Source organism: Oryctolagus cuniculus, chromosome 13 (genome assembly GCF_964237555.1).
Source record: "Oryctolagus cuniculus chromosome 13, mOryCun1.1, whole genome shotgun sequence".
NCBI classification, from domain to species: domain Eukaryota; kingdom Metazoa; phylum Chordata; class Mammalia; order Lagomorpha; family Leporidae; genus Oryctolagus; species Oryctolagus cuniculus.
Genome location: NC_091444.1, coordinates 42452668 through 42479264, shown reverse-complemented (window position 1 = coordinate 42479264; position 26597 = coordinate 42452668). Strand labels below are relative to the sequence as shown.

Here is a 26597-nt window from a genome sequence, read left to right as displayed (position 1 = left end):
TGAAGAAATGTCTACACGTGTTAATTTTTTTTTTCATTTTAAAATTAGGTTATTTGTGTTCTTATTATTAAGTTGTAGGAATTCCTTATATACTCTAGATACCAATCCCTTATATATTAAATGTACATTTTTTTCTTCCATTCTGTGGATTGTCTTTTCACTTTTTGTGTGGTATCCTTTTCAATTTTGATGATGTACGATTTATATATTTTTGTTGTTATTTGCACTTTTGATGTCATATCTAGAAACCATGGCTTAATCCTAGGTCACAAAGACTCCTATGTTTTATTGTAAGACAGTCATAGTTTTATCTTATATTTATATTTGTGGGCGCAGTGAGTTAGTTTTTTCTTAATGTGATGTGAGCTAAGGGACTCCACTCATCATGAAAAATCCTCTTGCCTCAGCTTCCAAGAGATCACTCCCTCCTCATCTCCTCCTGCTCCTCCACTTGGCCCCTAGTCTTCTTCTGTTTTCAGGTGCACTTCCCTGTGTCGCATCGTCTCTTCCCTCACATACTTCCTCTCAGGGAATCTCAATAAGAACACAGCTTCAGTCATATATAGTCACTTAAATTTATATCTCCATCTCAGACTTCTTTCAACTACAGATCCTTTATCCAACTGCCAACTCTATCTCTCCTCTTAATTTTCTCAGAAACACAAAAATTATATCTAAAAATACAGGATATTTTAATTTTCCTAACTTGGCACCACTATTTATGAAAGCTAAAGACTTAAGTACCATCCATGACACTTTTTATCTCTTAGTCTCAAATATAATCCACCATTGATTCTCTCAGTTTCACCTTCTAAAAATTTCTCAAAGGTACCCACTTCTTCCTGTCTCTTGCAGCCATGTTATTTTCCTCATGCTGCTACATTGCTAATGTCCAACAAATCCCAACTCATCTATTCTAGACCACTTTCACTTTTTCTCCACTCTGGAGCTAGAATGTTTTCAGAATATAAGTATGACTCTACTAATTAAAAAATTCTGCCATTACCACTAGTAATACCTATCCCTAACAATTAAAAAATATTTGTCGAATGCCTCAGTATATTGGTACATCTTGTTTGAATATTTAGATGTACTACCTTTTTTCTTGTCTACAGAAATGTCAAAGTCCTTCGTATATATCCAGGGGTTATGTAAAAACCATTCTATCAGTCCAACTTTCCCTCCACAGGCGGAAGGTTCTCCTATTTAACCCCTTCTCGTTCTATTGATTTCGGATCAAGTGTTATTCTTTAGGGACACTTTGATGTCCAGCTGTTCTCATGTTCCCCTCCATGATCCCCTTGTTCCATGATCTAACAGCATGAGTCCTTCTTTTCCCTCTGAACATGTCTCTCAGTTTGTAGTTTTAAGTTTGACCCTGTGGCTTGTAGATGAGCCTCCCATGTGGAAAGAGAAAGACTAAATGGTTTTAATTACTACAATACTACCAGACTTAAGCACTGTCTTTGCATATAAGCAGTGCTAAAAAATGATTGTGTGTATGTGTGTGTGTGTGTGTGTGTGTGTGAAATAAATGTAGTGAGTGGGCACAGCAGACATAGTAAGAAAACAGTGGCAGGCTTTGCATAGAGGTTAGATGAAGATGACTAGATTCTTGTAGCAAGGGAAGTGCTCTGAATAAAATTTTTAATTAGTACTTACAGAGACCTTGGAAATTAATTAGGGTTAGCATGAAAAAGAAAAATAAAAATTCACATAGAACAACATTTGACTCATCAAATAGATATAGATTTGATTTCAAATATTAGGACAAGCAATTCTCCACTCCTGTGGAAGGCATAATGTTAACTTTTTTGAAAGAAAGGGGTATGTTTAAAATTCTGAAACAGCTGTTAGTGACGAGCTCTGAACATGAGTTCCGAATTTCACTTTGGAATTACATTTTTGCATTACAGTTTTCGGGAGGTGAAGGAGATAAATGCGGAGGAAAGAAGCCCTGACAGTGTCTCTCCCTATCTGATCATGTTCAGGCAGACGGAGAGAACGGGAGCCTGGCAAAAGGGCTGAGAGAGGGATCAAGGATCCAAGGAGGTTCAGTCTAAAGAGCAAGTAAGTGTGGGAAACTGGGTGCAGGCAGGAAACTGGAGAGCAAAAGCAAGCCAGTGGCAGGGTAAGAAGAATATGTGTGAATACTCAGAGTTTCACTGAAAAAGAAACTGCCTCGGCATGCACCGCAGCTCACTAGGCTAATCCTCCGCCTTGCGGCGCTGGCACACCAGGTTCTAGTCCCGGTCGGGGCGCCGGATTCTGTCCCGGTTGCCCCTCTTCCAGGCCAGCTCTCTGCTGTGGCCAGGGAGTGCAGTGGAGGATGGCCCAAGTGCTTGGGCCCTGCACCCCATGGGAGACCAGGATAAGTACCTGGCTTCTGCCATTAGATCAGCGCGGTGCGCCAGCCACAGTGGCCATTGGAGTGTGAACCAACGGCAAAGGAAGATCTTTCTCTCTGTCTCTCTCTCTCACTGTCCACTCTGCCTGTCAAAAAAAAAAAAAAAAAAAAAAAAAAAAAAAAAAAAAAAAAAACTGAAAAGAAAGAAAGAAACTGCCTCCACGGAAGAAACGATTTCTTTCGACGCTAACCTCTAAGAATCTTCTCCATGTCGGTTTTAAAGGAATAAAGCAGACATTTGTGGGAAGTATTCTGAGGTTTCTGTGCAGAATACTGCCACATAAATCCACGAGAGGGGACTGACATAAGTTACAACATAGAGCAAAGGCCCAAGAAGACAGCCATGTGCACAAAACCAGCTTCCTTGTAACCGCAACATTCAGCTGCATTTCCTAACTGTTGCTGCACATGTTCTAACGTGTTTACAAATTGCCTAGCAAGGTTTCAAGGTTAGAGTACCAAGCTGCTTCTGTCATAGGGCACCTATTATCTAAGCCTCTGAAATATCCTCTTTGCTCACCTGTCTAATTGTTTCTTGTTTCTTAAACATAAGAGAAGTCTACACTTCTCATGGCAGAGTTTTCTGATTCCAGTTCAGCAGCAACTGCTAGATCTGCAGCAGCATTGAGTGTGAAGCCCTTTGATTTTGGGAATTAAAAATGGAAGCATCTGAGCCGATACTCCGGCTCTGCTTTCCACGACGTGGGGTGAGCTCCTGACAGGCACTGGGTGCTGGTTGGGGAGAAGGCAGGGATATCAGGACCCATGGTGCCAGAAACTCACCATCAGGACTGCTTGGAGGGTCCACCGGGCCTCCCTGGGGGCGGCTGAGGCTTCCTACTGCTGCTGTGGTTCCCACAGCCCCCTCCCTAATCTACAGGCCTCCCACACTTCCCAGCTGCCACTGTGACAACTTGCACAGAGCAGCAACAGTTGCTCTTTCCCAAAGCCCAGAACCTCCCCCCATCATTCTCTGTGCCAACCCCGGAACACCCACCCTCCACATTCTCCCCCTCCCCCAGTCCCCGAGGACCCTCCTCCACCGTCTCTTGCTTTGTGCAACTCAGGGCTTAACGTTGCACATTTTTTCTTTTTTCTTCCTTGAATTTGAGTCTTCAGGCTAGGGGGTAGGATGAGGTTGGCTGGTTCACGGCTGTCAGTGGTTCCTGTAGAGCCTACCCTTCACACCTCTCCCTAGCATGCTGCTTCAGAGAAAAGGGAGCTACCTGAGTAGAGGGAGGGCCACATCCTCCCTGTGTTCCCACTACCTGGTTTTGTGAGCACAGACATCAGTAAGCTTTTATCCCTTTTAACTGGAAAGCTCCCCCATTCCGAGCACTCCTCAGGCCCAAGGCTTCCCCAGCATTACCTGTCCCTGGCATGGCCATGTCACAGAACGTCCGGACACCTGCTACCCTGCTCTCTGGTCTACCAGCTGGCTCCTTCACTCCCTTCCCCTCTCTGGGTGGACTCGCTTTTGTTCCTGCTCACTTTGCCCCACACCTTTCAGTCAGTCATTGCAAGCACATTTTTAAAGTGCCAGTTATGTGCTAGACCTAATTAATTTTTAAAGATTTATTTAATTTGAAACATGGAGTTAGAGAGAGAGAGAATCTTACATTGGCTGGTTTACTCTCCAAATGCCTGCAAAACCCTGGATGGGCCAGGACAAAGCCAGAAGCCTGGGACTCTACCTCGGTCTCCCACAGGGGTGGCAGGGACACAAGCACTCGGGCCATCTTCCACTGCTTTCCCAGGTGCATTAACAGGCAGCTGGATGGGAACTGGAGCAGCCAAGACTTGAACCAATGCTCACAGCAGGTGCCGGCACCACATGCAGTGGGTTAACCTGCTGTGCTACAATGTCGACTCCCCACACCTACTTTCTAGGTATAAATTAAGAGTTGCATTTCCTCCCCTCACACAGCTTATAGACCAATGAGAGGGAGATAAGAAACAAGCACAAAAAAGTGGAAAATGCTAAAATGCAAAAGTGCCATGGAAGGAAACTGCACATTTGAAATTTTTCCCAATTCTAGTATCTTTCTCTAATGATCAAGCTTAAAATAAATTGACTTTGAATTTGAGACCCAAATAGTTCTGGTATCTTCAGATTGTATAACTGGCCATTACATGGTTATGGTCTTTCAAAGACTATTCAAGATCAGAAATTAATGAGATGACTGAGTGGGATTGTGGTCTTAAGTTTCCTGAATGTTCACAATATACCAAATATATAGGATACTGTTTGGAATACTCATAAGTACTGCCCTACAATTCAGTTTGTGTGTGTGTGTGTGTGTGTGTGCGCGTGCGCATGCGCATACACTTCCAAGTGTGCATACACTTCAAAATACATTCATGGATAACACATCCCATTTACTTTGTCTTCTTGGTGCATACTTTAGGATTTCAGGGTTCTGGAAACTCTAAGAAATCAGATATATCTTTGGCAACTTAAAAGCCCTCATGAATACCCAATTAAGGAGAAAAAACACATCAGGAGTCAGGAATACAACTGGAATCAGAGTCAGATCTAACCTGCACACAAGGTGAGTCTGGGTTTGTGGGCTCCTTGAGTAACATCTTCCTTTTTTTGTTTTACATTTCAATTTTTTTTTTCTTTGAAAGGAGTGAGTTGTGGACAGGGGAGTTAAATGCGGTATGTGGCAATGCCCTTTTCCTATTGTTCACTCGGCCTGGCAGCCTTCTTTTCGTAAGGCTGCTTGCCACCTGCAGCGGTGTTGCTCCATATCTCTCCCACTTTCTTTGCAGTATCATCAATGGATAGACCAGAATGTTCTCCTTGGATTTTTGGGCGATACACAGAACAGAACAAGAAAAAGGCTGAAGGAGGCTTCTTGGGTGCATTGGGATCCTTGAATTTCCTTTTTGTTTCCCCTTTAGGAGGGATCTAGATTTTCAGGTCTCTTTCATGACAAGCCTGTCCGCCAGGTCTTCAAATTTTCCTTTCTCTTTAGCAGACATGGTCTTCCACCTCTCTGAGCACTTCTTTAGAAAACTCTGAGAAGTTGATGGAAGCATCTGGGTGCTTCTTATGTTCCTCCTGGCAAGCTTTCACAAAGAACCCTCTCGGCTTCTTAGGGTCTCCTTTGCCCATGTCTAGTTATTTTTCCTCAGCGAGGCACAGAATCGCTCAGTGTCCGTTCGGCTCTCACTTGTCCCGGCGCTGTCTCTATGGAGCTCAATGTATGCAATGGCTGTGAGAGCGGGAGCCAGACACAGCGTCCTGACTCTGCTCTGTAACATTACTGAGTAACAGGTTCTTACAAGCTACGTATAACGGGTTCTTGAAGTTACTCTCTGATGATGGGAGCTTTAGGAGAAGCCTGACTTGGTCTCATTCTGGGGTCAGGTCATTGGTAGTGAGCAGCTACACAATGTGGGTACAGTATCTTGCTGCTCAATAGCATCAGAGGCATTAGGAGTCAAGAGGTGGAGGGGCTGGCTGTTAGCACACAAGGGGAAGACGCCTTGAAAATGCTGCAGGAACCTGGATTGGAGGGAGCTCTTTAAGGTAGGCACATTTCTGGACAGCACTAAGTTTGTCCTTGTTTTGTTGTCACAGGCTCTTGAGGCAGGAGATTTGAAGTTTGGTATTATTGCCTTCTTCCCTAAATCCCTCTGCAGTATGTGTGGGACAGGCATCACTATCAACTCCCCCTTGCATTTCACTCAGGATGAATTTAGTAATTTCCCCAAGGTCAACATGTAGATGGGAAAGGCAAGCCTTCTTGCTCAAGATGCCATGTGCTGCATGATGGCTCCTACAACTTTGGGAAGCCCTTCCTAATAATTAAAAGGTGGACAGGCCCCATGGAATTAGAGTTACAATATGCTTTTCCAAATTCTCCCACTGTGCTTTGCAATCAAATCAAGCTGCTGTTCATTTCAGGACTAAGGATGCAATGTTCTGGGATACAATGTTCTCAGTCCTGTTCCCGGTGGATGAGTCTCCACAGATCACAAATAGCACAGCCGATGTTAATGGTTGCTTATCACCCTGCAGTGTCTCAAATAGCTGCAAAGCTGGCAGAGAAATCTTGGGCAGAGAAACACAGGTTCTGTTAGATTGTGTTAAAGCTCTGAGCATATACTGTGGTGGGTTCAATCTCCTTCATATGTCTTAGCTCCTGAAAGTTAGGAAGCGTGGGACCCTAGGAAATACTGGCATGTGCACTTCTGCTCAGTGGACTGGGAACAAAAATAGAACAATATACCATGTGCATGCTATAAAATCATAGCCCACATGTCCACAAAAATAAAGCTAAGCCTGATCGGTTTCCAGGTTTTTTCATTAACTTTCTTTCACTTATTTATTGATTTAGCTCCATTACCCCTTGTTATTACACTATTGATAATAGCCAACAAATATTAAAGAAAATGTATGCAAGAATAACGTAAATGAGAGAACTCTATATACAAGCTCATTGCATTTTAAAATATTTTTTAGATTTTTGGTGAGTGAGGAGGAGATCACCCTTAGTTGATTTTTGTGGAAGAACAGCACAATCTGGCTCTCTGAAGATGTATCTCAGGAACCATGGCTGTTAGATCAAATTTAAGTAAACAGAACCTCAGGAGATAATAAAGGTTTGCTAAAGATTAAAATAATTAGTTAATTTTGTCAATAACAAGAGTAAAAGGAACATTTTAAATCTGCTGAGGAGTCTTATTTTTCCAAGCACTTTGGACACAGTTACAGATGTATTTTGCAAGCTCTTTGCCCAGCGTTTTTTTTTTTTGTTTTGTTTTGTTTTTTGTTGTTTGTTTTTGTTTTTTTTACAGGCAGAGTTAGTGTGAGAGACAGAGAGAAAAGTCTTCCTTTCCGTTGGTTCACCCCCAAAATGGCCGCCATGGCCGGTGCGCTGCGCTGATCCGATGGCAGGAGCCAGGTACTTATCCTGGTCTCCCATGCGGGTGCAGGGCCCAAGCACTTGGGCCATCCTCCACTGCACTCCCTGGCCACAGCAGAGAGCTGGCCTGGAAGAGGAGCAATAGGGACAGTATCTGGCACCCCGACTGGGACAAGAACCTGGGGTGCCGGCACCGCAGGCGGAGGATTAGCCTAGTGAGCTGGGGTGCCAGCCTGCCCAGCATTTTATTTGCTGATTTCCAATCTTTGAAATACACTGATCTCCGAAAAGATTTACTGAATTCCACTGTCTTCTTCCCTTTCTTTTTTTCTACCCTTTCCCCTTCTCTCTTCAGAAGAATCACTGCTCAAACCCCAGGGCCTCTCGGAAGACATTTTGAAAGCCCCCTAGTACTTTTAAATTTTCCCAACATATGCTGGATTTACATTTAAAATGCAATTCACACTCCTGTTGCAACCTACTTACCGGGTACTGGACCATACCAGAGGCTGTTCATTCTGGTCTGTATCAGTTGTTGCACTACAAACTGCAAGGGCAGGCACAAGCCACGGTAATCTTGCTTGCCAGCCTTCACCTGCGGCTCCCACATGGTAGTATTGTCATGGTAATTATAGTGTCAATAACAATAATGATACCAACAGCTATGTTTTCCACAGTGCTTAAGACATCCTAAGCAATGTCTGAAGAATCAGAACTATTGTTGTCCCCATTTACTATTTACAAGTGGGAAAACCCAGGCCCTGTGAGGTTGAGTGACTTCCTTAAGGTTAGTGAGTGCCAAACACAATTTGCCACCAAGCAGCCTGGTTTAAGGGCAGGTGCCCTCTACTGGCTCAATATACAGCCTCTCAGTGCAGGAAAATGAAGTGGCACACCTTATGAGAAAACTATTTGATCTCAGCTCTTCACCAACTTGCTACCCTATTTGCATGGCATTTTTATACCCTTCCTAGAGCTTTTGCATATTTTATTTTAAATGACCAGGTTCGAAATCACCACCAACTTTCTTATTTTTCCAAGAGCTCTGCTTTGCAGTACCATAAGTCAGAATAAGTTTTTACTTATCTGATTCGGATGAGGTTGATGCCAGAGGCTGATGGGCTGATGGCTTTACTTACCAGTCCGGTCAGGTGATGGACAGTGTCAGCTGCATATGCTGGTGGAGTTATTCTCTACTCCGTGAAGACTTGCCAGCACTGAAAAAGGTGATCAGTTTTAATGAGCAATTTGCACAACCACTCACAGCTCTTTCTATTTAATCTCATAACTTTGTACTCTAAGCCTTTTATAACTACCTAAAGACACCAAATTACTAAAGTGTTATTGGTTGAGAAGGAAGAAGAAAAAAAAACCTTACAATCTGGAACTGAAATCTACACATAAAATTTGGTATATCAAAAAGCAATATATTTGGGCCAGCACTGTGGCATAGTGGGTAGCCCTGGCATCTTGTATGGGCACCAGCTCGATTTCTGGTTTCTCCACTTCTGATCCAGCTCCCTGATAATGTGCCTGGGAAAGCAGTGGAAGATGTCTCAAGTTCTTAGGCCTCTGCCATCCACATAGGAGACTTGGATGGAGTTCCAGGTTCCTGGCTTCTGCCTGGCCCAGCCCCAGCCATTCTGGTCATTTGAGAGAACCAGCAGATGGAAGATGGGTGTCTGCCTCCCTCTCTCTATAACTCTGCCTTTCAAATAAAATAGATAAATCTTTAAAACAAAGAGTCTATCTGTTGGGTAGAGGGTATAAAAACAAAGACAACTAAGCCTACTCTCATCTAAAGCAAAGTGAAACAAAACAATTGATGCATTTCTTTAGCTTTGACTTGATTTTTTTGGACCACTGCTTGGTGTTTCAGATTGCTTTAAGTTCTCCTGACTGGTTTCCAAGATGGTGGCCAGGAGTATGGGAAGGGGCCACAGAGTTTCTGGAGTTGGCAGGAATATGTGTGATGAATGTGAACTGAGCTCCACTACATTTTGACTCAACTAGTTCTGATCCTAAAGAATCTGCTGAAATCCGCTGTTGATGTCCTTGTTGGATGCACTCATAATAAAAACTTTGCCAAGGTCTCAGAACTACAGACGACCTTCTCTTATGACTTCACCTGCCCTTGTCCTTCATGGGTTTGGATGACTCCTCTGAGTCCCTGAGACATCCATTCTCTGCCTCTGCCTCATGTGGATCGCCCCAAAGCCGCTGCTGTCAAGCTATCTTGCTCTGACGACGGCAGCTTCAGTAATGGGCTCCCTGAATTTCACCTTGATGTCTATGCCATATGGAAAACAAAGAATGATTAGCAAACTCAAATCTTCAGTTTTTCTGGCGATGCCCATGTACATATGCTGCAATCACATGAAATGAACTCAGAACCCTTTCTACCAATGCATCTCGCAGACAGGGAACTGGAAAAGGGCCCCTCTGCTCTCCGTGCTCCCTTCTGTCAGTCTAACTAGCCTCCTTCTCAGGTCCGAGTTCCAAGTCCTGCACTGCAGAGACTCCCACGTGCATGAGACTTCATCCCTCTCTTAATTCTGCCGCAAATCAGAGGGAGGGTAGACATGTTGACTTCCTGTTTTTGGTTTGAGTTATCTAGTCCTCTCCACTTCCAAGACTGTGTTTCCTTCCCTCCGCTCTTGAACGCGATGGCCACAGCTTTCTGAAAAGGAAACATGAAGGAGGAAGTAGTTTAAAATCATGCTTTAGCTACAAATGTGTTTTCGCTAAGAGGGTATTTAAGTATCATTTTTAATCAGTACTTGCAATCAAAATTACATTGATTCTGAAGATATATGGCAATTAGTGAAAATGATCGTGATTTTATAGTTGTTATGAAACATAATGGCTTTGTGATTTTAATTACAAAATGGTGGCATTGGCAGGCTCTATAACATCAGTAGCCTGAAATCACAGAATGTTAAACATTATAATAGGAAAGTACTAATATTAATTGAACACTTACTATGCTCCAGGTGCCTTCAGGCAATTTATATGTGTGTATGTGAATATATATATATATATTCCTCAGAAGACATTTGCAATACTTTACAAAGTTATGTTAGCATTGAAAAAAATTTTAAATCAGTGTCTACAGTAGCAACCATCAAGAAGACAAAAGAACAGGCTTAAAGAACATTTTAGGAACAGGATTCATAAAAACAGAAAAGGAGCACATAAGTACAATTGCTTACTTAGAGATAACGATTAGTTAACTTTCTACACCTTTCCACTTTCAGAGGTTAACCGTTAAGCTTTCTGGGTTGGAATCACTCATGTTTCTATTAGTTGTGTATGATTAGTGCAGTATACGGTGACAAGAAACCGTGATATTTTCAACAGGATTATCAAATGCGCTCCATCATAACATACAGAGTACGTTTTTTTTTCTTCTTCTTGGGTTTAGGATATTTTATTTCAGACTATCCTAGGAGTTGGCTAATGGTGTCATTTTATTTTTAAGAAAATAAGCTCAATAAAGACACATAACCTGAGCAATAATATACACAGTTATCCATTACTGGGAGACAACTCTTAATGAGTCTGTAGCATTTTTGCCTGTCTTCAGGCAGAGTCTTTAGTTCTGAACATCTTTAGAGACATCACAGTGTAGTGAAATGCTTTGTGTTCTGAGATTATGCCTCCCTTCCCAGCACAGTTTAGGCAATTGGTTATAAGCTGCCAATTACAGAAGACCAGGGTCTCCTAAGTGCAGGTTTCCTCTCCTACAATTAAACTTACTGCATATGCTGGTATCATTTGGCCCTCATGGTATTGCCCTATGGGAACTGGGGGTGGGGAGGGAACAGGAATAAGCTGGTAACAATGGAAGAGCTTTGCTATTGTCATGAGCAAAATAGTTCTTTTGCCTCTCACCAGGTGCCTGGTGTTATCTGTGAGTATCCATGAGACCTTGGCAGGTTAACTTGCTACCCTGCAAGTAGTTTGGGATTTCAGACCCTTCACAGTCCCTGACATCCTTCAGGAACACTGGGCCAACTTGTTTTCTTCTGATTACACAAGACAGTTCATTTCCTAAGGATGGACTACTCACAACCTAGCCTCTGAAAACCATCTGCCCCTCCCTCCCCAGCTGCACACACTCATCCACCTCAAGGGCTTCCCTTTACTCTGGGATAAAAATAACATAATATCCCAAAACACTGAAGACTGAGAACTCTGATCCCCATTTTGGTGATTTTAAGCCAAGAATGCATGAATAGAAGGCTTCCATCTCACAGGAATACACTCAAGGGTAGAAGCGAAGGAGGAAGATTTACTTTTTCAAAGCTCTCTAAATCTCCTTAAATCTTATAAGACATATTGTACAGGTGTCAGAATAAAAATAAGACATAGGTATCTAGTTCTTCCTTTCCCTTAGCCCAAATGATTTTCCTAACACATGGTTAGGATGCATTATAGTGATGATTAAAACTCTTCACTTGTTCCCCACATCAAGATAAAGAACAACCTAATTTGCATGACCTACAAAGCTTTTGATCCTCTTCCCTTAACTTCTGCTCCCTCATCTGGTTCATATCTGGGCCCACGGCACAGAAACACTGACTGTTCCCTGATTTGACTGAGGCCATTTATATCTCTCTATCTTTGTGTAGAAGAGTTCTCCTTTCCTTCTACTCAATTCTTCCTACTTAACTTTCAGACAAACTCTTGGAGGGATTCACGGAGTATGGGTCCTCCTTTCTGAACTCACTGGGTCCAACACTATCTTCCATTACAGCTCTTTGTTTTGCAATCAAGTTGCTGAAATGCAGTATTTCCCCACTTAAATTCTCCAAAGGTAGTTCACAGTGTTAACAGACAATAATGGTGCCTCTGAAGCAATGAAATAATTCTTTCATCTGTCAAGTAGTAAGGAAACAAACCCATCTCTCTGCACTTCAAATAAAAGTAGAAAATGGAAAACAAAGTAATTGTTAAAAAATTTGAAAATAAATAGACTCATTAGAGTTTCCAAGTATGGATTGGTGATTATTAGAGGCGGTCATTGAATATTAGTTACCATGACCCTGAGTCAATAATACCAGTGTTTTGTTATTCTGCTCAACTTTGCTACCCAGTTGGTGTTAGTGATTGACAGCTATGTAGCTCTAAATTGTACCTATGTGTTTTTATTATGGGCCACATATTTTTCAATTTAAGTCCATAATAGACTTGGTAAAATCTATTAAGTACAAAGAAACCTAATCCAGAAATTCAATAAATTAATAGAAAGATAAAAATTATGCTCAGTCTACAAATTGATCTCAACACGAACTTCATAGTTGTCATTAATTGTACTTGTGATTAAATTTTATATTGAAATTTAAGATAAAACTGATACTTCAAAATCCAATGTTACAAAGAAGACATACTGATGATTATTTCCACTTTGATTTTTTACTTGCTGGGAATGAAGACTTTCCCCCTCACAATATGTTATTTACAGAAATGCACTTGTAAATAGGATTCTGAAGCCTGTTGATTTTTTTAAAAAGCACTAAATGCAAAAATATCAAATATCAGATGCTGAAGACAGTTTTGCCTTTTTGAACAGTGTTTAATGTGCAGTTAAAATTTAATTTATATTTTAATTTATGTTTAATCTTCAAACCAAATTTAATGTCATAATTAAATTTATGTGTTGACAGATTTTTTCTTATGAAAGTTAAAATAAAATGAAATACTTGTGACATGTGCTAAATGGAAAACAAGTCAAAATTTTTCTGTACTTCGTTTGAAGATGATTAATGATCTTCCCTGAGGTATCTGAACAATTCACAAACTCATTCATATCTGGGTTTTGCTCAAAAGTCCATTTTCAGAGGGAGGCCCTCCCTAGCACTAAATTTTAAGCTGCAAAATATTTCTCAACATCCCCCTGTCCCTCTTCTTACTGGGATTTAATATCTCCTTAGCACTTTCTACCTCTTTAATACGATAGATAGTGCTTTTTAGAAAAATCATATCTATTATCACCAGCGCATTAGATCCATGAGGACCCTGATCTTGTCCATCAAATGCATGATTGTACCTACAGTACCCACAACACTGTCTTGTCCTTGGAAGGTGTTCAATCAATATTTTTAAAAAGAATCATAGGAAAAACCTTATAATAGAAATGTTTCAAATATACTGATCTAGACAGCAATATTTTCTACTCAAACCCATCTATGTATCATGTGCCATTTTTAAGACTTCTACGTATTTTTAAATCTTAACATTTGTGTGTGTCTACAATATTATACATTATATTGAAGATGTGTCAATTGGAAAAAATCCTAGGAAAAAGGCTGTAATTATAATTTTTTAAACTTTTTCAGAATAGTTTTAAATTTACAAAACTATAATTGTAGTTATACAAAGAATTCTCATCTACACCACAATCAACTTTCTCTATTAACAAATTATATTAGTATATTTGTCACAATCCATAATCAATACCCAACTTCTCCTATTTTTTTAAAGTTCAAACTCTCTCTGTTTCATTTTAAACCAGACTTTGAAGTTTCGGGGTCAATGATCTCTATTCATTATAAATTTTTGTTTCACTGGTGCTGCTAGAACATAGCTCATAGTTGATGCTAAACAATAGTTGCTGAATGCATAAAGGTTCAAAGGAAAAGCAATGCGAGTCGGCATGAGAATGAGTTTCAGGACACAGATGTAACTGTGCTCTAACATGCCAACATGTCTGTCCCTTCATCTAGTGACCATTCCTCAACACCACATCCTAATGTGAATTAGGGAGCTGACCATGGAAAGATGTTCCTGTTGTTGAGAGTCAGAATTACTTGACTTGTAACAGGGAGGAGTGGGCAGCTGGGGTAAATGTGAACAGAAATTAAATATAAAAAAAAAAAAACAGAAATTGAATGGAAAATGAAAACGATTGAAATGGTTATTTTCTGGCTAGTGAAAGTATACACCTTTGATATTGGCATGAAGTGGAAAAAGCACTTAGAGCGACCACTCATGAGGAGGGGTAGATGTTAACACTGAGGAAGGTGAGGTCATGAATCGCGGTAACTTTCCTGTTTGTTTTTAGCTTCCCAGGACACAACTAATGTTATTACAGAATAAATGAGAAGATGGCAATGCTCTCCTATCTTTTTGAGAATATGTATGTGGTAGAGGGCAAGAACACATTACAACAGACGTCATGGGTCTCAGCTCGAAAGAAGAAAGGGTAAGTTGAGGACCAAAGGCTATTTCAGCACTAATCATTGGACAGGTCAACTCTTTCTGCTCTAGACTTCCTGATGGACGGCCAGCCTTTTCCTACTTTCCCGCTGCCGGTTATATTCAAAATGAAGACTGTAATTTTGAGGTTCCAGTACATGAATGGTAGACTATGGGCATTCATTCTATGTTTTATTTTCTTATCAAATCCCTTTTTCAGATTTCTCCCACAACCTGTACTGTGCACGTTCATGGACATACTGACATTACAAGGCCCATGTACATCCTGATTTTTTTTTTTTTTAATTTCAGCAGTGGCGGCTACCTCTTGGCATAAATAACTTGCAAGCACACTGCTTTCTCTCCAAATTCTACAGGAGCATTGTGAGAGGGTAATTAAAGCAGTCTGTTTCTCCAGCACGTTCTGGCTGTTTTTTCTTTTCATTATTAGATGTGATGACACATTTGCCTGTGTGGCTTCCCACAGATGGCACAGAAATTTTGTGATCAAATGGTAAGAGTAAACCAACTGTCGTCTCAGATCACAGCTTTCCATGTTGTTCCCCGGTGTGGGAATCTCACTTTAATAAAATGCTTGCTTCTGTTTAAAGTGGTATTATCTTTTGTGCAGAAGATTTTAGAATAAAGTGGAAAACTCTGAAAAGGCAACTGAAAAGTGTGAATTGCCAGCTAGGTTTATGTTCCATGTTTTGACTCTGATACAAAGGAGAATTAATTAAAACTATCTCTGCACAGAGAAGTTAGTAATTAAAAATAATTGAACTCAATGATTTTGTTTTTTTGAGAGAGGCAGAAACAAGGAAAAGAATTTGGATTTTTTTTTAATTTCTGTGAATTGACAGGGAAATAAAGTGAACTCTTTTATGTTTGTTTCTAAATTTATTTATATTATTTACAGGCAAAATGTCTAGAGTCTTAAGAAAAATTTTTTGTCCCTGAAAAACTAAATAGAAAAAAGAGACTCCATAGAAGATGAAGTATTTGATTAAAGTGGCATTTGTAGCCTTTACTAAATAAAGCTTAAAAATTAGCTTTGACTGTCAGAGTTCAACATAGGGAAAGATTATACACATATCACTTGGAATGTAAGAGATAGAATGGAAACTCAGTGTGTCACCTTTGATGACGTTTTCCTTTTGTGTTTTGGTCAAAGGGCTAAGCAAACAAAGTGGAAAAAGTCGAAGACCTAATTTGGCAGGTAAGCGATATGGCATAGGTTGGGTTGGAATAGTTGTTTGGACAAAGTGTGGCTGACAAACGCTGTCTCTCCAAGTGGTGAAGAGTAGGCTACTGGAGCTGAGAAAGCTGGAGGAGATCATGTTAAGCTCAGGTGGGGTCAGTAAATGTTCTCATCCATATGTACTGCACTTGCACTTAAGTAAGAAGCATTCAAGAGAATTATAGCCCGGAAAGTTTTAGATCTTAAAGGGTATGATCACAATTATACCAAACAATAACTGATGAAAGATGGAGTTTCGTACAGTGGGGTTATTAGTTTAAAGGAAAAACAGTGATATTTGTAATCTATACTGGGCTTCACCACTTGTGCTCTTGAATAAATCGTTTCATTCCACCAAGTTTCTGTTCCCACCTAGGTAAACCCAAAGTTCAGATTAGATGGACTGCTAGATAGCTACCAATACCAAAGCTTTCTAAGCATTATGGAACCTATAATTTATGTTTGTTCCCATCTTCCCACATGATTTACTACAAGCAATCATTATGGTGGGATGTGATGACTGGGTTAACATATCAATAGAAATACATTTTAATTTATGTAATATGATGTGGATTGAACAATGCTGGACACCCAGATTTGAGACAGAACTTAACAGTTATCAATTCGCTTGAGTTTAAACTAATCTGGATAAATCCTGACTGTCCATTATTTCTGTGATATTGGAAAGTAATTTCTCTAGCCTTTACTTTTCCCACTTATCAACTGAAGAAATCCCATTACCCAGGTCATGAAGTGATCCTGGAGATTAAAGGCAGGCAAAACGCCTTATCAGAATAATACTAGATTTTTTTTTTGAGTAACATCACCTTGGATTTGTATTATTCCCTACATATTTGAATCTAGATTTGGTATTTGCTTGAATCTGCCTAAACTTACAGGAAGCACTGCTTTTTTTTTTTTTTTTTTTTTTTTTGGACAGGCAGGGTAGACAGTGAGAGAGAGAGAGACAAAGAGAAAGGTCTTCCTTTTTCCATTGGTTCACCCCCCAATGGCCGCTGCGGCTGGCAGCGCTGCGGCCAACGCACCGCGCTGATTCAAAGCCAGGAGCCAGGGGCTTCTCCTGGTCTCCCATGTGGGTGCAGGGCCCAAGGACCTGGACCATCCTCCACTGCACTCCCAGGCCACAGCAGAGAGCTGGACCGGAAGAGGAGCAACCAGGACAGTATCTGGTTCCCTGAATGGCACTAGAAACCAGTGTGCCGGCAACACAGGCGGAGGATTAGCCTAGTGAGCCACGGTACAGGCTGGAAGCACTGATTTTAATGACTAAGAACAATCTGCTTTGGTTCTTGGTAAAAATAGCCTCACTGGTAGGAAATACTTAATTATGTTTAGCTATATGGACTGGTTATAGCAATTATACTAAGTCTGTTTCTTACTTTAGCTTGACTGATTTTAATTTAAAAGGGCACTTCAAAATATTGGTGGAAGATACATATTATGCAATGACTGCATGAATACAATTTCTGGAGGGCCAAAATAAGTTTATCTTTTAATTCAATTTTTCCACAAAAATTTTGAAGCATTTCTGTGTACACAGTCATTTAACATTTCCAAATCGTTCATTTCTCTGTAATGCAGAAATTAATGAAAAACATCCTGACTGGTTTTTGTTTTGTTTTGTTTTCTTTTTGTTTTTTGGTTATTTCTATCGTAATATACTTAAATGCTTTCATGAATTCCAACTTACATGAGACACTTTTTAATTATGACCAACTAACTATGACATAAAGGTAGATATATATCAATGAAATAGAACTGAGTGAAGAAACAAACTATCGTGTTTATTAACAATTGATTTTTCAACAAGGATGCTAGGACTATGCAATGGCTAAGAATAGCCTTTCAACAATTAGCTGAGAAAACTGCATATTCACATGTGAAAGAATGACTTTGGAACTCTATCTCACCATCCACAAAAAAAAAAAGTAGATCAAATGCCCAAATATAATAGTTAAAACTATAAAATTCTGGGTCTGGTGTTGTGGCATAGCAAGTTAAGCCATAGCCTGCTATACCAGCATGCCATATGGGCAACAGTTCCTGTCCCTGATGCTCCAGTTTCAGTCCAGTTCCCTGCAAATGTACTTGGGAAAGCAACAGAGGATGGTCAGAATACTTGGGCCCCTCACGGGAGACCAGGAAGAAGCTCCTGGCTCCAGCCTAGACCAGCTCTGGCTGTTGCGGTCACTTGGGGAGTGAACCAGTAGATGGAAGATTCTCTCTTTCTCTCTTTCTCTCTCTCTCTCTCTCACTTTCTCACTAACTCTGCATTTCAAATCAATAAATAAATCTTTTTTAAAAGCCTATAAAATTCTTAAATGAATGAAAACACAAGCACAAATCTTTGTGACCTTGGACAAAGCAATAATCAGATAGGACACCAAAACCCACAAGCAATAAAAGAAGAAAAAACTGCATTTTATCAAAATTAGTGATTTCCTGCTTCAAAGCATACTAATTTCCTGAAAGTGAAAAAAAACAACCCAGGACAGTAGAAAACATTTGCAAATCAAAAATATCTAATTAGAAACTGTTTTCTAGACTATTAAAGAATTCTTATGACTCAATATATAAGGTAAATAACAATTTTAAAATTGGGTGAAATATCTTAAAAAAGATACTTTTTTTTTGACAGGCAGAGTTAGAAGGTGAGAAGAGAGAGAGAGAAAGGTCTTCCTTCATTGATTGGTTCACCCCCCAAATGGTCACCATGGCCAGTGCACTGCAGACAGTGCGCTGCGCCGATCCGAAGCCAGGAGCCAGGTGCTTCCTCCTGGTCTCCCATGCGGGTGCAGGGCCCAAGGACCTGGGCCATCCTCCACTGCACTCCCGGGCCACAGCAGAGAGCCAGACTGGAAAGGAGCAACTAGGACAGAATCCGGTGCCACAACCGGGACTAGAACCCTGGGGTGCTGGTGCCGCAGGCGGAGGATTAGCCAAGTGAGCCGCGGTGCCGGCCAAAAAGATACTTTATATATATTATAAAAAAAACAGTGAGGAGGCCGGTGCCGCGGCTCACTAGGCTAATCCTCCACCTAGTGGCGCTGGCACACCAGGTTCTAGTCCCGATCGGGGCACTGGATTCTGTCCCAGTTGCCCCTCCTCCAGGCCAGCTCTCTGCTGTGGCCCGGGAGTGCAGTGGAGGATGGCCCAAGTACTAAGGCCCTGCACCCCATGGGAGACCAGGAGAAGCACCTGGCTCCTGCCTTCGGATAGGCGCGGTGCGCCTGCTGCAGTGCGCCAGCTGCGGCGGCCATTGGAGGGTGAACCAACAGCAAAAGGAAGACCTTTCTCTCTCTCTCACTGTCCACTCTGCCTGTAAAAAAAAAAAAAAAAAAAAAAAAAAAAAAAAAAATTAAAATTAGTGAGGAAAGCTCAGTAAAATAATTACAGTAGAAGAATGACAGCATATTATGTTTTCAATTTTGTATAATTTATAATGAAAAGAATTGCAGAGAAAAATCATGGTCTCATAGGAGAATACAAGAAATTTATAACAGAGCTAGAATGTAAAATCTGAAGAGAAATATTAAAGCAAAGATAGTTAATAAGACTCTCGAAGAACTGTGTTTAATTCTCAAACTAGTGAACACCACGGCTTATAAGCCCTGGAGAAAATTCTAGGGCAGCCACACCACCACCAAAACATTTTTGGAAGCAGTCATTTGACCATCATGTACAAAGACTATGTCAGAGGTTGGTCATGGACCAACTCAAGTCCAAAGATTCTGTGGCTGCTCCTTTATCTTGCACTCAACACTAAGACTGTACATGCACTGGGGACTTCTCTTGGGAGGTTACACTTTCAGTCCAGCAAGCTTGGGACAGATGCACTCTCCAAGAACATGACCTGATCTTTTCAGAGCTGGGTAAGACGTAGGCCTTCCCAGCTTCTATTTGAGGAAGTTAAATTTTGATCCCATTCCCAATTCAGCCTGACGTGAGATGACCTGGATTTAAGCCATCCATTCTCATCTTCCTGTGGACGGCTTGAGAGCTGTGCTTGCTTGTTCTGCTCAGGGAGCTGCAACAGAAAGGAAGCTCTGGCTTGCAGTCAGTTATGTTCTTCTTTCACATCAAGGTAGGCAGAATAATGAGCCTCCAAAGATGTCTTTACTGTAATCTGCGCCTGCAACATTTCATCTTACATGCAAAAGAGAATTTGCAAGTATGACTGAATTAGAATCTGGAATCTGGAAGATGATCCTGGATGACTGGAAGGCCCCGTATAATCACAAGGTTTCTTAGAAGGTCAGTCAAGGCAAGATTCGAAGATGCTTTGGGGCTGGCATTGAAGACAGAAGAGAGGCATCGAGAAGCTGGAAAACCCAAGCGAATGAATTATCTCCCAGACCTTCTGAGGGAACACGGCTCTGCTGACACCTTGATTTTAGCCTAATGTGATGTCTGGCTATGGAACTGTAAGATAATGAATCAATGCTGTTTTAAGTAAGTAAATTTGTGACAATTTGTTATAGCCACAGTAGTAAGGACAATCTTCAGAGTAATTTTTTAAGTTTCTTTTTCTGTAGTTGTTTTAATTTATTTGAAAGGTCCTCAAACAGGTCCCAGCAAGGGTTGGGCCAGCAAAGCCAGGAGGCTAGAAAACTACTCAGGTCTCCCACATGGGTGGCAGGGGCTCAAGCACTTGGACTATTTTTCACTACTTTCCCAGGTACATTAGAAGGGAACTTGATTGGAAGCAAAGAAGCTGGGACTCAAACCAACACTCTGACCTGGGATGCTGGCATAGCAGGTGGTGGCTTAATCACTGTGCCACATGCTGCATCCACCCCCACCCCTGCCCCAGTAATTTTAAAATCTCTTATTTCTCTATGTGGCAGATCCAGCATTGTTTATATGCTAACATGGTACAGTGAGGAATAACAGCTGCACCCAGACACTCTCCTCACTCTTGTGTATACACTCATATACTTACATATATCCATGCAGATGCTAGTCTGTACTCATTTCCACCCTACGGTGCTGCAGGAATTAATGCAGGCCAGCAGCAGGTCTGTAGAACCTTCACTTAAGTGGGGAGGAGTTTAGATCCAACTCCTTTCAATTCAAAGTATGTCATTGTAAAAATTAAAAGAAAAATAAAGAAGGAAGGAGGAGGGAGGGTGAGAGAGAGGGAGGAAGAGAGGGTAGGCTGGGAAGAATTCATTATGCTCTTAAAACTACATATATGAAATACATGAAATTTGTTCCCTTTATATAATACTTTTTTAAAAAACATTGAAAAAAGCAATTCCTTAATTTGTGAAGAACTGAAAAATTTAGGAAGCCTTTCTTTTACACAGGTAACTGTGGGGAGCAATCCGGACTAGACTAAGTTACTCGAATTAGGACTTATTCTATGCATCTGCTCTCCCACAATATGGCGCTGGGAGAGAAGTAAACAGCTTCCGCACAGCTGCCTCCAGTTCAACCAATTAACTGTAGGACTTGCTCCTGATTGGAGAGCAGCGTACTCGGCGTGTGGGCAGCCGAGTTGGGATTGGCAGAGGAGGACTATAAAGGAGGAGAGAGACGGCATGCACCGGGAACATCTATGGGGAACATCTAAGGGAACCCGTGCAGCCCCCAGAGAGCCGGCCGGCGGTGTGCCGCTCCCCTGCGGAAGTGGGGAATGCGGCCAGGGGGAACTGCCCTTCCACAGAGGTGGAAGGGATAGTAGCCAACCCGGGAAGAACCAGCAGCAAACCCGGGGAGGGCCGAGCAGACGAGAGAACAGCGCAGGGTCTTGTGTCGTTCCCCCACGAAGACGGGGAGCGACATAATGGTGCCGTGACTCGGATATGAAGCCTAGGCAGGGCTTAGTGTCGTTCCTCCACGAAGAGGGGGAGCGACAGGTAACTACTTCTCCAAGTAATTCAGGCAGAGGCCTTCACAATTGTCCCTTGTCAGTTTTTCCATTCTTTCCACTTAACTCTAGGCTTAAAAGCTTTGTCTAAGGGGATGGGTGTCTTCATCCCATATTGGAGTGCCTGGGTTCAGGTTCCAGGTTTGCTTCATATCCCAACTTCCTGTTAATGTACAGCCTGGGAGGCAGCAGTTGATGACTAAAGTACTTGTGTCTCTACCACCTATGTGGGGGGCCTGGATGGGTTTCTGGGCTCCTGGCTTAGTCTGGTCCGGCCCGGGCTTTTGTGGGCATTTGGGGAGTGAGCCAGTAGATGGGAGCTCTGTCTGTCTCTGTCTCCCTCTGTTTCTCTGCCTCTCAACTAATCAAATCTAACCAATGAAAAGCTTTGTATAAGGATACCACACAATTCCCATGCTGGTGAAAAAGGCACAGCATCTCAGTGCTGAGATGGAAGATACCTGGGAATCATCACATGGGCTCTTTAGCTACAGAGGAACATGTTTTCTGTCAACCCTGAGTTTTCAAATTTTCAAGAGTTGAAGTAGAAAAACAGTATCAAATGATTGAAAATAGATCGGATGAGAGCTCTTTTGTAGTCAAAAAAAAAAAAAAAAAACCAAAAACAAAAACTAGAAAAACCTTTTTAAAGGATTTATTCCTGGTTTTCAGCTATCCATGGGATCCTGAGAACAGTGTGCCATGAGTTCTCTGGCTGTTACGGAGGCAAGAAGAGGATCATGAAGAGCCTGCATACTCTGTGGTGACCCCAAAGAGAGTGACTTGTAAGATTCCTCTGCTAACAGAAAAAAACCACAGTCCCTGGATGGGTCCCTGTAGCATGTTTTGTAAGCAAATGTTGCCTAAAATATTGAGCACTATTAGACAGTGCCTGAAAACATTTTCAGTGATAAGAAAATTCAGGTACAATCTGACCTGTAACATTTTTTTTCCAAAAAGAGACCAATTCAGTTACTTCACCACAGTTTCATCCCTTGATATCATAAGATAACACTGGCATTCATAACTCAAATTTTACCTAAAGAAAATTTAATGTGGGGGCTAGGAAATGTCTCATGAATTTTAGTTTATTTGCTCAGGATGTGATTTAACTCTTCTATTGCTTTATATTTAGCCTATTCCTTATGGGTTACCAGGAGAACATATGCTTCCTTATTAATGCAAGGCATCAGAGTCTTCCTTTGAAGTTACCCTTTACACAAAATGCCAAAAATCCTAATCTTAAGTGTCATTTTTTAGCATGATGTTTTTGGTTCATTTTACTATGCAATAAAATCAAAAATCCTTTAAAATCATAGAAAACAATTTCTAAAAATGCAGATATTATTTGCAAAGGTATTGCAATTTTTAGAAACACATTTTAATGAGAAAATAACAAATTCTTTTAAAAATTTTCTCAATAAGATTTGTATATAATTTTAGTTCATTTTACTAATGCGTACCATAATTTTTGCTGAATTGAATTCCTAACAGTGACAGTCAAGAAAATTTTGCTGTGTCATATTCAATATTCTGATAATTTATATTCTTTTGCAAATTTGGCTCAGAGCTACTCAAATTCTCTTTTTTTGGTTTTTTGAAAAATAACAAGAAGATCATATTTGCTATTACAGTTATAAGCTTTTAATTTGTTCTTTCCTGTGACTAGAGTGGTATAACTGGAAAGTAAATTCTAGATTTTTGCCTATTATATATGGCATTAGAATGTTGCCATATTTACATGATGTACATCAAAAACCAGTCCTCTGCAATAAAGGTGGATTGGATAAGGGTTATACCACTTTGGACTCAGAATAGAAGAACAAGATGGAATGAAACAGTTTCCAAACAGCTTTTCCTTTTATTTACTTTCCATTTATCAGAGTGCCCTGAAATGACTGTCTACTGTAGACATAACCAACTAGTAAGAAAAACGAACATTTCCCCTGGGATCAATTCTCTGTTATCATCTATTCAGCAGTATGGAGGGTTGGTGGTAGGGGGAGATATTGGTCAAGAACCGCTCACTTACTGGATACGAGTTTGTAAGCTGGTCCCTTGAGAATACAGTGCTCCTTAGGGATGTCCCCTCCGCCTGCTCCCTTCCTCCTTTTTTCTCTCTTTCCACTCTTCCTCTTCTCTTCTTCCCTGAACTGCAGATGACAGAGACATTCCCTAATATTAACTATCAAAGCAGTAAAAAATATTTATAGTTCTAACTTTTGAATAATCAGATTAGGCTTTCCCATTAAGATTCTTTCTTTCTTTCCAGGAAGCTTTAGAATGACCATTCCAATGACCATGACTGTAATTCCCATTTATCAAATGCTTTCTTTGGCCAGGCATTCTGCTAAGTCCTCTTTACACATTATTCATACTTCACATTATCCCTTCAACAAACTTATGATCTAAGTACTATCACTATCTCTGTTTCATACATTGGGAAGCTCAAGGTCAGAGAAATCAAGAAATTTGCTCAATATTGTGTAGATATATTGGTCATAATGGGATCTGAATCAAAAGGAGTAGTTTTAACTCTCTGTATATAGAATGTCTAGTTTCTGTTTGACCACTAAGGTATGATGGTCACTTGAATTAGACCTTAATATCATCAACTGTAAAATGTTGGTACTGGATCAATAAATGGGTCAACAGCAATCCATAAACTGGGGACATGTTGGTTCACATATTTTTGGTTTTGCTGATTAACATGTGAAATGTTAAAATTTTTTTTAAGTCATTAGAAATAAATATGTATTTTTAAAATCAAGAATATGCCAGCAAAAATGTAGATTCCTAGCTATTAATGAAAATGAGAATCTCTGTCTTTCCTTGACTGCATTCTATCATGGCAAAAGTTGGCTGCAAGTTCGTGTGGCAGTGTCCTGTAAAGGATGTACACATGTGCCAGTTCACCATTGTCCCTACCCGAGAGCTTCACTCATTTAAGATGCCTGCCTGATGTCTGCAGACATTAGAGTTTTCACTTCAGGATTAGCTGACTCTTAATGGGTAATCAGTTTTCAACTCAGTGATTCTAAATCTATATTAAAGCTTAATTTTTCAGTAAACTAACTTTCTTATTACCTAAACATGGCCTCAGTGTATAATAACTGGGAATCTCTTTGGAAGTTCACATTATAATTGTGCAGAACGAGACATAAAATTCATCCTAACTTCCTTTTTGAAGAAATACAGGTGCTTCAATGTGTAAGTTTCTACAAGCATTCTTAAGAGCAGATCACACAAAAATTATCTAGTATGTTAAGAGCCACATTAAAATAAAATGAACAGATTATAGAAGATATTGGTGCAATGCTATGCACTTTTTGGTAAGAAGATTTTTATTTTCATATGAGCAGTGGGTGAATGATGTCTAGAATCTAAATACTGGGACTGGTTCTTTGTTTCCTAATTGATGCTTTAATTAATATGAGTGTCTTCCACTAGTGTAAAGCTTAATGTTAGTGAAATATTGTGGAAAATGTAATAGTAATTGTTTGTTTCTTTATAAAATATTATAGTTCTCTAAAATTTCCCTTCTAGCATCAACTTGAATAGGATTCCCACTTTTTAAGCTAGCAAGCTAATGTCTATAGGCATATATTAGTTACACACACATAATGTGCATACATATATCAGTTATATATATATAGTTATAGTTATTTTCCTAACATGAGATAAACAAAATTATACACACACAAATTTTGTACCAAGCCAAAGCACATGACACAACAGTCTTGTTTCCATCACACAGAGAAACAGCTTGTTTTAATAATCAAATATGCTTCCTAAGGGTCTTGTTAAATTGCTGAATGTAAATTGCAATTGGAATTGACTATTAAAGATCTTGGTAGAGTAGGTTAAACATCTGTTCAATTTATTACAATTTTATTTGTACTTCAGCTGTAACTGGGGCAATTAAGCCAATCAGAGCAAGCAAATCAAATCTAATTTACACTCTAATGGACTAAAAATGAATGAATAAACACTGTACTACTAGATCCAAATGATTAAACCTGCCTCTAAGGATATGTATTTCTATTTTGGTTCACAAAATCATGGTGTTTATACTATAATTAACCATTTAATAATGATACAAATTTGAACATCTCCTTATTTTACTTTTTTTAATAAAATTGCTAACCAAAATAATAAATTAGAACCCTTCTAACTTAGTTAAATTGAATTATAAAACCATTCATTTAACCCAAGTTCATGTTTTATGTGGATGCTGGAATTTCAATGGAACATTCCAACATTAATCTTTAAATACAATTTTCTATTTTTTTGTGTGTGTGTATGTGTTAGCCATGCACTAAAAGGAAGATTAATAATGGCTTTAGTCCTGTGAGTTAAAACATTATTGATCTTTGCAGGGCTCCTACAATTTGGAAATGACAAGTTGATAATGCAGAGATGCAATGCTCAGTGCATATCTAGGTAGAACAAGCCAACATCCATCTTATTAGGGATCCAGAGTCACTAAAACTGCCAAGGCATGATATACAGGAGCACGGATCCCAAACGCAGGTGAAGCGCTGCGAAGGAGACCCTGTGCTTTACATGGACACTGAGCATGAACTTGCACCATGTCCTGGAGCAGCTAGCCTTTCAGCTCAGCAAATGCTACGTAAAATATCATTTTGTAATAAGCAGTAGCTTGAACACAGATTAATTACTATGTAATAATATACTGGACAAAGTGTCAGGCTCCTTTATATACTACTTATCTTATTTGGAGAGCTAAAATTTCCTCAATTAGGGACAATAACAATAAAGTCACTATCGTACTTTGTCTAATTATTGAAGGTGTACCTTTTGACACTCTCCAGCCGGTCCTTGGTTAGCTCACTGGTAGCATTTACGTAATTTAATTGGGGATGTGGTGCCCTGGCAGAAGCCATGCAGAGGCCACTAGCCCAACATTTTGCTTCCAACGTCTGCTAAGAGCAAGCTGTTTCCTCAAGGGAAAGATCT

General features: G+C 40.2%; 1 long non-coding RNA gene across 1 annotated transcript in view; it reads right to left on the bottom strand.

The window, feature by feature from the left end:
* Positions 1-23836, bottom strand: part of LOC127483445 (uncharacterized) — a 56193-nt gene extending 32357 nt beyond the window's left edge. Inside the window, exons 1-2 of the long non-coding RNA XR_007909670.2 lie at positions 23650-23836; positions 8424-9964 (exon numbers count right to left, since the gene is read on the bottom strand). This is a non-coding gene — a long non-coding RNA (uncharacterized lncRNA). The remainder of the gene's footprint in view (positions 1-8423; positions 9965-23649) is intronic.
* Between the last annotated feature and the right edge of the window lie 2761 nt (positions 23837-26597).